The sequence below is a fragment of the Notolepis coatsorum genome (genome assembly GCF_963971535.1).
Source record: "Notolepis coatsorum genome assembly, chromosome: 10".
Taxonomy (NCBI): domain Eukaryota; kingdom Metazoa; phylum Chordata; class Actinopteri; order Aulopiformes; family Paralepididae; genus Notolepis; species Notolepis coatsorum.
The window spans coordinates 26,051,749-26,063,998 of NC_140174.1; positions in this window are offsets into that span (position 1 = coordinate 26,051,749).

Genomic DNA, 12,250 nt, shown 5'->3' on the forward strand with positions numbered 1-12,250 from the left:
TTACTTTCATTACTACCCTGTGTTATCCGTTACTGACTACCTGACAGAAAGTGTGATCTTACACCAACTCAGTAATGTGCTCTGATTACTTGTGGATTACATTGCCTCCAAAATCCATGGAATATGAAGCTTAACAGACAATTTATTCCAATAAAATTTCTTTGAAATTGACTGCAACATCAATAGTTAGTACCATTATGTACCATACCAAATAATCAGTCAAACCTCCAACCAACCACACCCTAAATGTAAGGCTCTGCATATCATAATGGTAAATGGTGCATTTATTTGTATTTTATTTTTTTATTATTTTTTAAACAAACATGACAACACACGATAAGATACGCAAGCATTAGTTGACAGTGCACATCAGGCACGTGCACACATAGAGGCCAACTGGCCAAGGGGTGCCTGAGCACCTGCCTTTTTGAGCCTAATCAAAAAAGTGCCCTTTTTGAAATTTTTTTTTTCTTCTTTTTTTACCGTTACGCATATAGACTGCCCTTCCAACTGAAAAATGTCAGGATATAATCAAAATATTAGGTAAAGAGAGAGATGCCCCATATTCCATTGCAGTTTGCATGGCCTCCTCAGCGTGCCTCTCCGCGGACCTATATATTTTATGCATAGCGTGGGTGGTGATGATGATGATAGAAACCGCTGTTGAATGCTGGTATTACACTCATTGAGGGACACGAAGAAGTCAAGTCCGATGGGATTTGGGAATCTCAAATACAAATCGGGATTGGAATAAAAAATGCATTTATATTAAACAATACAGAATATACAGCACTTCTTGGGGTCTGTAGGGTAAGCACTTATTCCCTCCCCCCTGAACATTTATGGAGATGTGTGGGCCTTTTAAGTCAGTGATAAAAGTGTCTTTCAAGGATAAGTGAGCTCCTGCACTGATTATTATAGTTCAATATTCAATATTTGATCACCAAAACCCCCCAAAAAGCATAAAAAGGGGGCTCCCCGCCCGGAAAGGGCCCTTGAAAATCGCCCATGCGCGCTACGTGCGCTCGGTTTATATATACACACAAGTGTAGTGCCCTTTTCAGCCTTTGAGCACCTGCCCCTCTAAAGTCCTGTGCACGTCCCTGCCTGCAGGGGTGGTAGTGCAATACCCGTGGTACGCTCGGCTGAGCGCACCACTCTCTGTAGGGCCTTCTTGTCCTGTGCCGTGCTGTTTCCATACCAGGCAGTGATGTTTCCAGTCAAGATGCTCTCTACAGCTCCAGAGTAGAAGGACTGGAGTATCTTCCCAGATACTCTGAACTTCCTTAACTGTCTCAGGTGGTAGAGGCGCTGTTTCGCCTTCTTTACGACTGAGTCTATGTGTGTTGACCATGTCAGGTCCTCTGAGATGTGGACCCCCAGGTACTTAAAGCTGCTCACCCTGTCCACGGTAGCCCCGTTAATCCTCAGTGGTGTGTGTGTCTCCTGCTGTCCTCTCCTATAATCCACGATCAGCTCCTTGGTTTTACCAATGTTCAGGAGCAGGCTGTTGTTGTGCTTAGTTGTGCTTAGTATCACATAGTTCAATATTCAATATTTGATCACCAAACCCCCCCCAAAAGCATAAAAAGGCCCCTCCCACCCAAAAATGTTCAATGTCCCAATGTTCAGGAGCAGGCTGTTGTTGTGCTTAGTTGTGCTTAGTATCACATAGTTCAATATTCAATATTTGATCACCAAACCCCCCCCCAAAAGCATAATAAGGCCCCTCCCACCCAAAAAGGCCCCCCAAAAATAGCACAGGCCCAGTGCCCTTTTCAGCCTTTGAGCACCTGCCCCTCTAAAGTCCTGTACACGTCCCTGCGTCCTACGCCAACTACACTGGCTTCCCATTAAACACAGCATAGACTACAAGATCCTCCTCCATACATTCAAGGCCATCCACAACCTCGCCCCTCCATACCTGTCCGACCTCCTCCACATCAACATTCCCACCCAGTCCCTCAGGTCTGCCTCCTCCATCAACCTGACCGTCCCCCCAGCCCGTCTGTCCCCATGGGGTCAAGAGCCTTCAGCCTTTTAATTGTTGTACGGCGACCTTGAGTGTCTTGAAAGGCGCCTTATAAATAAAATGTATTATTATTATTATTATTATTATTATTATTATTATTATTATAAAGACATATGGTCAGGCACTCTACTACTGGCCCCTGAGCAGCTAACACTGGAGCGGTTAAAGCTGAGGTGCCTTGCTCAAGGGCACAGCTAGCAGGCACGTGCACACATAGAGCCCAATGGGTGCACAAGCACCTGCCCTTTTGTGCCTCATAAAAAAGTGCCCTTTTTATGCCAATTATCTTTACCATATTTTCTTTTTTACCTCCATATAGAGAGAGTGATCTGCAATCTGCTTGGGTTGGGGGTGCAATTCCTAACAGGCTCAACCATATGGATAAAAGTTCCCATATTATGTGCAAACTAAAAACAGATATTACATTACATTACACAAACTACAAACATATATTACATTACATTACACAAACTAAAAACAGATATTACATTACATTACACAAACTACAAACAGATATTCCTCCTCCTCCTCCTCCTCCTCCTCCTCCTCCTCCTCCTCCTCCTCCTCCTCCTCCACGGGGAGCAGCGTACTGGCTCATGTAAAATGGCAGGCCATGCATTATGCAGCAGTTTATGTCACAGCGCTGGGTCTCCATGCCCTCGGCTACAGTCCACTTGTCGCTGCTCTGGTCGTAGCGCTCCACTTTGGAGATGGTGCTGAAGTCATCAGTGTGGCCTCCGACCACGAAGAGCAGGTCGTCCAGCACCGCGATGCCAAAGTATCTGCGGGGGCTGAGCATGTCGGGCAGGGCGCTCCAGGAGTCAGTCAAGGGGCTGTAGGCCTCCGCGCTACGCAGGGCGTGTTGACCGTCTGACCCTCCCACCTGAGGACAGGACACATGAGAGGAATGTTGTAGTGTGTGGTTAAGGCAGGCAGACACTGTATTAATCCATTTAGGGAAATGAGGGCATCACAGAAGCATTGAAAGTCAAATGATATATCTATACAAATATCTAGTATAAAGCATTTGTCTCCGTGTGCACCTACTGCATAGACATGTCCTCTGTATGCTGCGACTCCCACTCCGCAACGCCTGGTGCTCATGGGGGCGATCAGAGTCCACTGGTCGGTGTCTGGGCTGTAGCACTCAGCTGTGAGCAGATCCCCCGTCCTGTTGAAGCCACCACAGATGTAAACCTGTAATAAGAAAGAATATTCTAATTTAAAGACATTTCTGATTTCTGATCTAACGTTCCTTGTGTTCATCTAGCACCCTGTGTCCCTCAGTTCCACCCACCTTGCCCTGGAGGGCTGCTGCCCCGGCGTCGCCCCTGCGGTCCAGCATGGGTGAGATCACTGTCCACTGGTCGGTTTCAGGCTCGTAGCGCTCGGCGGTGTTCAGTACCACGAATCCGTTGTCCCCTCCCATGGCGTAGATACAGCCGTCCAACACGACCACGCTGAGCTCACGGCGGCGTGAGTGCATGGGAGCCGCCTGCAGCCAGCTGCGAGTGACGGGGTTGAACCTGCGCACACTGCTGAGGAGACACATCCAGTTGTCCCGGCCACCGACGCAGTAGACCAGACCGTGGAGATAAGCGGTGCCGTGGCACGACCGGGGACTCTCCCCCTCAACGCTCACGTCCATCCATCCACCGGCTCGGATATCGTAAGCCTCCATGGTGGTGCTGTCGTCACCCCAGCCTCCGATGGCCAATAGGACCTCCTGGGGCAGGCGTGGGCGGGTCAGGGGGTTTGGGAGCCTGTCGGAGCCAGGGGGGTTCAGGACGCTGAGGATGAGGGGCCTGCAGTCGTGGCTGTCCCTCACCACAGGGTTGTTCTGGACGTTGTTCCTGAAGTAGTCAGGCCTCATCAAGCCCATGCGAACCTGGGAAGAGACAAGCAGACAGCGGGTACAACTTAGACATCGGTTGTAGACGGTTTATGTTGCTAGGGAACAGTTTGGACCCAAATGTTTGACAACCACTGTACTAGGGAACCTAGTGTTGTTTTAATGTAATGCACAGTAATACAATTCGTTTTTTTTTTTATTTTTTATAAATGTTTTTATTTAATTTTCATACATAAAACAGAACATAACAGTACAACAATAATAATAATAATAATAATAATAATAATAATAATAATAATAATAATAATAATAATAATAATAATAATAATAATAATAATAATAATAACAATGACAACAGCAACGACAACAATAATAACAGTAACATGAATCATAATGACCTTGGCAAGAGACAGACAAACAAGGAAAAGTAAAATAATAAAAAAATAAATAAAATAAATGTGGCTCAGGCAATAGCAACCATGTTTGCGTATCCATAATACAATTAGTTACCTTGGGCAGCAGCAAAGGGATATCTGCTTTACGCTCCTCACGGGAGTGGTCGATCCAACGGAGGACGGCCTCGAACACCGTCTCCTCGCTCTTCACGTTCAGGTCATCCCTCTCGATGATGTCCACCAGTTGCTGCAGGGACAGCTCCACAAACTCCTGTGAGACATGCAACATCTCCTCAAAGTGGCACACGATGCAGAGATGGGCCTTGCGCCTCAGGTCAGGGCAGCAGTAGATGGCCGTGAACCTCCAGATGCCGACACAGTTTTCCAGAGACAGCTGGCCCTCTAGGAAGTCAGAGCATGCTCCTACTATGCCAGTGACGCGAAGCTGGTCTGCAGCCACCAGAAGCTCTTCCACGTTCTCTGCTGTCACCAGCACAAAGCGTGTGTAGGAGTACTCTATGATGAGCTGCATCATACCCGGGGACACCCCAGGGATAGTGTGGACTGCTTTCTCTGAGTCGCTCCAGCGAGTGAAGAGGGCTCTGTGGGACGCAGAGTATAGAGATATCTGGGCCCTCATGCATCAACGTGGACTTTGAACTTGACCTACTTCCACACGTAAGCACGGAATGTAGAACTAGCGTACGCACAGGGAAGTCGGCATTCATCACACGTGCGTACGCAGGCTCTATGGTCCTCCGTGTTGATGAATACCACTTTGTTCTACCGTCAATGCTCGTGCATGATTATCCATATATGGTCATGAAAATGAGGAAACACCCCCCATGGGATGTGAAATAATGGACCGACCCGAGCGGGACTCCGAGAAACTCCACGGAGAATTCACTGCTGTCGAACCAAGAAGACACTATCGCGTATTATGATTTATGGGATAAATAAAAGGCGGACTTGTAAACGGTGATGTCAGATATCAACGGCTCCCTAAAACCATTGCTGCAATTCTGCCTGGACAGCTCAAAATACTAATAAAGACCGTTCGTTGACCACTGTTTGGCGCTGGTTGTGTGTCATTATAACCGTGCTGTATGAATGCCTTTATTAGTTGTGTTCGATTGGCTATATGATTTTTAGAGGCATCTATTTTGTTGTCGGCTAATAAAGACCGCGCTGGAATATGACTGCCTTTTCCCGTGTTGTTTGATTAATACCCACGGATTAAAGTTCTCCTCAATTCTATTCCAAATCGCGATGGATCTCCCGTCAATTTTCTACCTGCTGCATATGATTTCTAGAGGCATACTACAATCTATTTTGATGTCAGTATTGGGTAGCCTATATAAACAATATAATACGAGAGCATAGAACAATGAATCTCACTGCATGTATGATGTATCCTGCCTTTCAATACATGAACTTGAATCCCATCATATAGTCTGTCCACTATCTGCATGGTGTCATTGCAATGCGTTTTCTATTCTTTCTTGTACAGTAAAAAGGGGGAAGAACACTATATTCATATGACTTATTCTGCTTACAGCTTCGAAATTCCACTTGTTTCGTTTAACGTAAAGCCTTTTAAATATAATCAAAACGTTCCCGTGTTTCGGCGGTCTGTGCGCAAAATAATAACGAGTTGAGCTTTATGATTTATGATGAATTGAAAATGGGGGACCCTGATGTAAACAAGACAAAAGTTGGTCTGCATCCCCAATTAACAATTGTATGTACTGAGCTGTACTGTACTGTACCCATTCTGCAATCTGTTAATAAACTTTTCAATCAATCAATCAATCAAGCTACGCGGAGCGCAGTCAGTCAGTAGCCTACACCCCGTATATTCCGATAACGCTATATAAACCATGAATGAATGAATGAATGAAAACTTTATTAACAGATTGCAGAATGGGTACAGTACAGTACAGCTCAATACATACAATTGTTAAGGGGATGCAGACCAGAGAAAGACTTTCGTCTTGTTTACATCAGGGTCCCCCATTTTCAATTCATCGTAACATATATGACATGCTGCATTCATTCTGAGAGAAAGATCTATTATTCCAAATGCTATTTATAGGGTTTTGACCATAATTACACTACTGTTGCTATCTTACAATGAACTATAATGAACTACGGTTCATACAGAACATCCAGTGTTATTATGCACAGAAGCTCATTTCCTTGTTGTAATAATATATTCTACCACTGGGAGCTAGGTACGCCAGGTCTGAAATGTGCGTAGATGTACGCACGAAGTCAAGTTCAAATCGAAATTGATGAATCCCACTCTTTGCTTAGAAATGATCGTACGCACGGGTTACGCACAGATCTGTGCGTAGAACACGTTGATGCATGAGGGCCCTGATGAGTAAACAGTAAGCAACATTCTGTCCTGTGTAGTAATATATTTTCACTGTAGAAGTATAGGGTCTTAGCACAGTAGAAGTATAGTATCTTTTTAGGGTAGAAGTACAGTATAGTATCTGTTTACAGTAGAAGTACAGTATAGTATATGTTTACAGTAGAAGTACAGTATATTATATGTTTACAGTAGAAATACAGTATAGTATATGTTTACAGTAGAAGTACAGTATCATATCTGTTTACAGTAGAAGTGTAGTATATTATATGTTACAGTATAAGTACAGTATAGTATATGTTTACAGTATAAGTACAGTATATTATATGTTTACAGTCGAAGTACAGTATACTATATGTTTACAGTATAAGTACAGTATTGTATATGTTTACAGTAGAAGTACAGTATAGTATATGTTTACAGTAGAAGTGCAGTATAGTATATTTTTACAGTATAAGTACAGTATATTATCTGTTTACAGTAGAAGTGCAGTATAGTATATTTTACAGTAGAAGTGCAGTATAGTATATGTTTACAGTATAAGTACAGTATATTATATGTTTACAGTAGAAGTACAGTATAATATATGTTTACAGTATAAGTACAGTATTGTATATGTTTACATTAGAAGTACAGTATAGTATCTGTTTACAGTAGAAGTGCAGTATAGTATATGTTTACAGTAGAAGTACAGTATAGTATCTGTTTACAGTAGAAGTACAGTATATTATCTGTTTACAGTAGAAGTACAGTATATTATATTTTTACAGTATACGTACAGTATAGTATATTTTTTTACAGTAGAAGTACAGTATATTATCTTTTTACAGTATATATACAGTATATTATCTGTTTACAGTAGAAGTACAGTATAGTATATGTTTACAGTAGAAGTACTGTATATTATCTGTGTACAGTAAAAAGTACAGTATGGTATCTGTTTACTAACCAAGCTAACCTGAACCAAGCTAACCTAAACCAAGCTAAACTGAAGCAAGCTAACCTGAAGCAAGCTAAACTGAACCAAGCTAAGCTTAACCAAGCTAACCTGAACCAAGCTAACCTGAACCAAGCTAACCTAAACCAAGCTAAGCTGAACCAAGCTAACCTGAACCAAGCTAACCTGAAACAAGCTAAGCTGAACAAGCTAACCTGAACCAAGCTTACCTGAAATAGTCGCTGCAGTCACACAGGAGGGCCTTGTGGGCATTCAACTCAGTGCTGTTGACTTTAATAACCACATCACAGAGCCTTCCCTCCAGACGCAGCTCATTAAGGATTGTACAGGACATTGTTTCCTTTTCCATGTGGGGATTTTAAATTGTATCTACAGAATATATTCAAGCTTACAGACAAATAGCCAGGAACAACAAGTGAGATCTTCACTTGTCTTCTGAGATCTGAGAATTGTTGAATATATACTCTACACAAATGTTCTAGAATGTTTGATTATGACATCATACTGTGACATCACAAATGTTCTAGAATGTTCTATTATGACATCATACGGTGCCATCACGAATGTTCTAGAATGTTTGATTATGACATCATACTGTGACATCACAAATGTTCTAGAATGTTCTATTATGACATCACAAATGTTCTAGAATGTTCTATTATGACATCATACTGTGACATCCAGTGATGGGAATATTTTTCAGTAACGAGTAAACGGATTACTCTTCCAATCTTAATAACGCTGTTACCGTTACTGCCAAAAAATGCGGTGCGTTACTATGATTGAAGCTGTTTTTTTCAGATCAGACAGATCTCTGCGCTGAGAAGCAATACTTTTTTCCTTGGTTAGTGGGCAGTGCGCGATTGGCTGAGGTTGAGTAAAATGTCATGGTAAGCCAATCAGAGGTAGAGGTGGGCGGGTGTTCGAAATAATCCAGAGGCTGACACACAGCGACAACACAAGCGACTCAGTCAACGACAGACCGCGGTTCCGTGTACGTTTTGATAGTTTGTTTGGCGAGCCCAAATAATCCAAAACTAATCCAACGAACAACACAAGCGAGCAGTCAACGACAGACAGTCCATGAGCATTTTTTGTTCACTCTTGTGTTAGTTGTGTTGCAGCGCAGGGCACTACAGTAGTGGAGGCTACAGCCTTATCAACAGTGCTGCACTTCCTGGTTTAATAGCACAGTCTTCAGGTGCTCAGATATATATATGTATGTCATGCATGTCTTAAATGTCACGATTAGATTAGTTTAGATGATTAGATTAGATTCTTATATCTGTATGTTGTGTATGTCATAAATGTCATGAATTGAAAATGGGGGACCCTGATGTAAACAAGACGAAAGTCTCTCTGGTCTGCATCCCCTTAACAATTGTGTGTATTGAGCTGTACTGTACTGTACCCATTCTGCAATCTGTTCATTAAAATGTTCAATCAATCAGTATATATTTGTTATTTATTTTTGGTATAGTGCTTAACAAGCATAATTTAATGTTGCCCAGTTGTGGCCTGTTGAGGGGCAATACATATCAAAAGTTCCAAAACATCTATTGTGTTTGTATTTGTATGACCCCACTATATAAACATAGTAATTATAATATCTACATACATTTGATTGGAGGCTAGTCTCACTTTGTCCCACAGCAACATTAAAATAGTTTAGATTTGTGTATGTTGTTTATGTAAAAATTGTACTTGAAAGTAACACAATAGTTACTTTCTGAAGTAACTAGTTACTTTTATAATTTGTAACTGAGTAAGTAATTTAGTTACTTTTTGGAAGAAGTAACTAGTAACTGTAACTAGTTACTTTTTAAAAGTAACTTGCCCAACACTGGTGACATCACAACGGAACATGTTTGAGTACCATTTGAATAATTTAAATAATATGTTGACATTAAAAAAAGAACAAATAAAATGGAAAAAGAAACTACATAAAACAATGATACACATTATAATAAAATATTTAAGTAAAATGTATAGAAATAAAGAAAAATAAGACAATGAAATAAAGATAATAATTCATTTAAAAGCTATTTTAAAGAGGTAAGTTTTGAGCAGTGCCAACCGAGTCTGCTGTCCTAACAGACTTGGGGTCTGTAGGGTAAGGACTTATTCCCTCCGCCCTGCACATTTATGGAGATGTATGGGCCTTTTAAGTCAGTGGTAAAAGTGTCTTTCAAGGATAAGTGAGCTCCTGCACTGATTATTATAGTTCAATATTCAATATTTGATCACCAAACCCCCCCCAAAAGCATAAAAAGGCCCCTCCCACCCAAAAAGGCCCCCCAAAAATAGCACAGGCCCAGTGCCCTTTTCAGCCTTTGAGCACCTGCCCCTCTAAAGTCCTGTGCACGTCCCTGGTGCACATCCAATGAAATCACATTTTAGTTAATTGTCATATATAGGATATACCCTTAATACCTGTTATCTAAAAACCTACACACATATGCTCCAGCTCGTACCCCCCCCTCCCGGACCCCCCATTGGATAATCCATCCATTTTCCCTCGCTCCTAACCAGACATTACCATTATATGCTAGCTTTTATTTTCTCCACCACTTCTAACCACAATGTCATTTTGGATTCATTGAGACCCAAAATTCTTGCTGTAGAAATTTCTTGATAGATCACATCGAGATATGTAATAATCCAGACCTTTCGGCACATTTTTTCCGGTTGGAACCATCGTGATGCTATCAGCTTTTTAGCCACTGTGATACCGGATAAAACCAATCTCTTTAGCTGTGGATGTACTGCACACTCAAAAACATCATTCAGCAGTAATACAGTGGGGTGTACAGGTATATTCCAAGTTACGAGATTTGATAATTGCTGGGTCACCTCTTTCCAGAATATCTTAACTGGTGGGCAGTCCCAGTACATGTGCATAAATGTCCCCTCGTCCCCATTTGTACATAAAGAGCATTTGGAGTTTTTTTTCAGTCTTATAGGAGTCAAGTATGTCCTGTGAATATAGTTAAGATTGATTTGTTGATGGTCCGGGTTCCTTGATGTGAGTCGAACATTTGCCCAGGCTTCTTGCCAATCAAAATCACTTTCCAGGTCTGGTATATCCCTCCTCCAGACAGAGTCTAGGTGGAGGGTTTCATATGAGGACGTTAGTAATTGATGATAAAAATCTGAAACAAAACCTCTTGATGTCTCTCTTTCATAGAAGAATTTGTGGTATCTGTGGTGTTCAATTGGTTTTGTTAATGGAACACCTTGAGTCTTCAAACATAACAATAACTGTAAGTAGAAAAGATGTGTGGACTTGGTGAGATTAAATTTCTTCTGTATTTCTTCATAACTACAGAAACCCTGTTTGTTAAAAACATCCCCTAATGAGTGTATGCCTTGCTTTTCCCATATAGGGAATCTTATAGGTCGTTTTTCAATCAAGAGTGCATTGTTATTGAATAAGGGAGTATGATTGTGCCATTTATGTGGGTTAGGATATTTCTTTTGTGTTTCACGCCATATCCGGATCGCATGAGTAATTATGGGGCCAAATTTCCGTTCACAATGCTTGATTGGTAGTTTAGTGTATGCTATGTCCTTCAGTCTATGTGGGGCTACTATGTTTTCTTCTAATTTTCTCCAGGATACTAATGCTTGGGGATCAAACCATGTTGTCAATGGTCTTAATGTGTACGCCTTAAAATAGTGGAAAAAATCTGGAAATGCCATGCCACCGTCTGCTTTATTTCTCTGTGCGGTGGATCTTTTTATACGTGGTGGTTTGTTATTCCAAATACATTTGTATGTGGAGGAGTGTAATCTTTTCCAGTAACCCTCTGGAGGGGGTAACGGTAGCATTGAACTGAAGAAGTTGATTCTAGGTAGTACGTCCATCTTAACTATTGATATCCGTGCCTGTACTGAGTTTTTAAGTTTTGCCCACCTATCAAGGTCGTCTTTGATTTTGTTTTGGATTTTTGTGTAATTGTGCTTCACCGTTTGTCTTATGGTGGGGAATATTTCCACTCCCAAGTGGTGCATTTATATAGTGCTTTCCAATTTTGTTCCTCACATTCACACACCGACGGCAGAGGCAACCATGCAAGGTGCCAACCTGCTCATCGGAAGCAATTAGGCGTCAAGTGTCTCGCTCAAGGACACTTCGACACACTGCCTGGGAGGAGCGGGAATCGAACTGGGAACCTTCCGATTACCAGACAACCGCTCTACCTCCTGAGCCACTATCACCGTCATAATGTATACCACATGATGTATATCACGGCTATCCTGAAAATTACTGGAGGGTCTGCTTACGGTCTATAGACAATTTATGTGGCTGCTATGTCAAACGGATGTAGATTCTATTGCAGCTGCTTGTATTACTATTGAATATATGCAAGTATGTCTCCCACTTCATCTAATTTGGTATTGTGAACAATTTCTGATATTGACTTCTTTTAAAGCAAGATAGACGTGCGTGAGGTGTACGTCAGCTTGGTCGGGACATTGGTTTTTACAGGGTTCTCTCACCAGCTATACATAGTATCCGGCCTACGTACATAGATTTGACCCGCCCCTCACCCACTGACACCAGTCTAATATCAACACCAGCCTTGTGTGTACCGGAATGTTACCACGGGGAGCTCAGGCAAGACAGCATGTC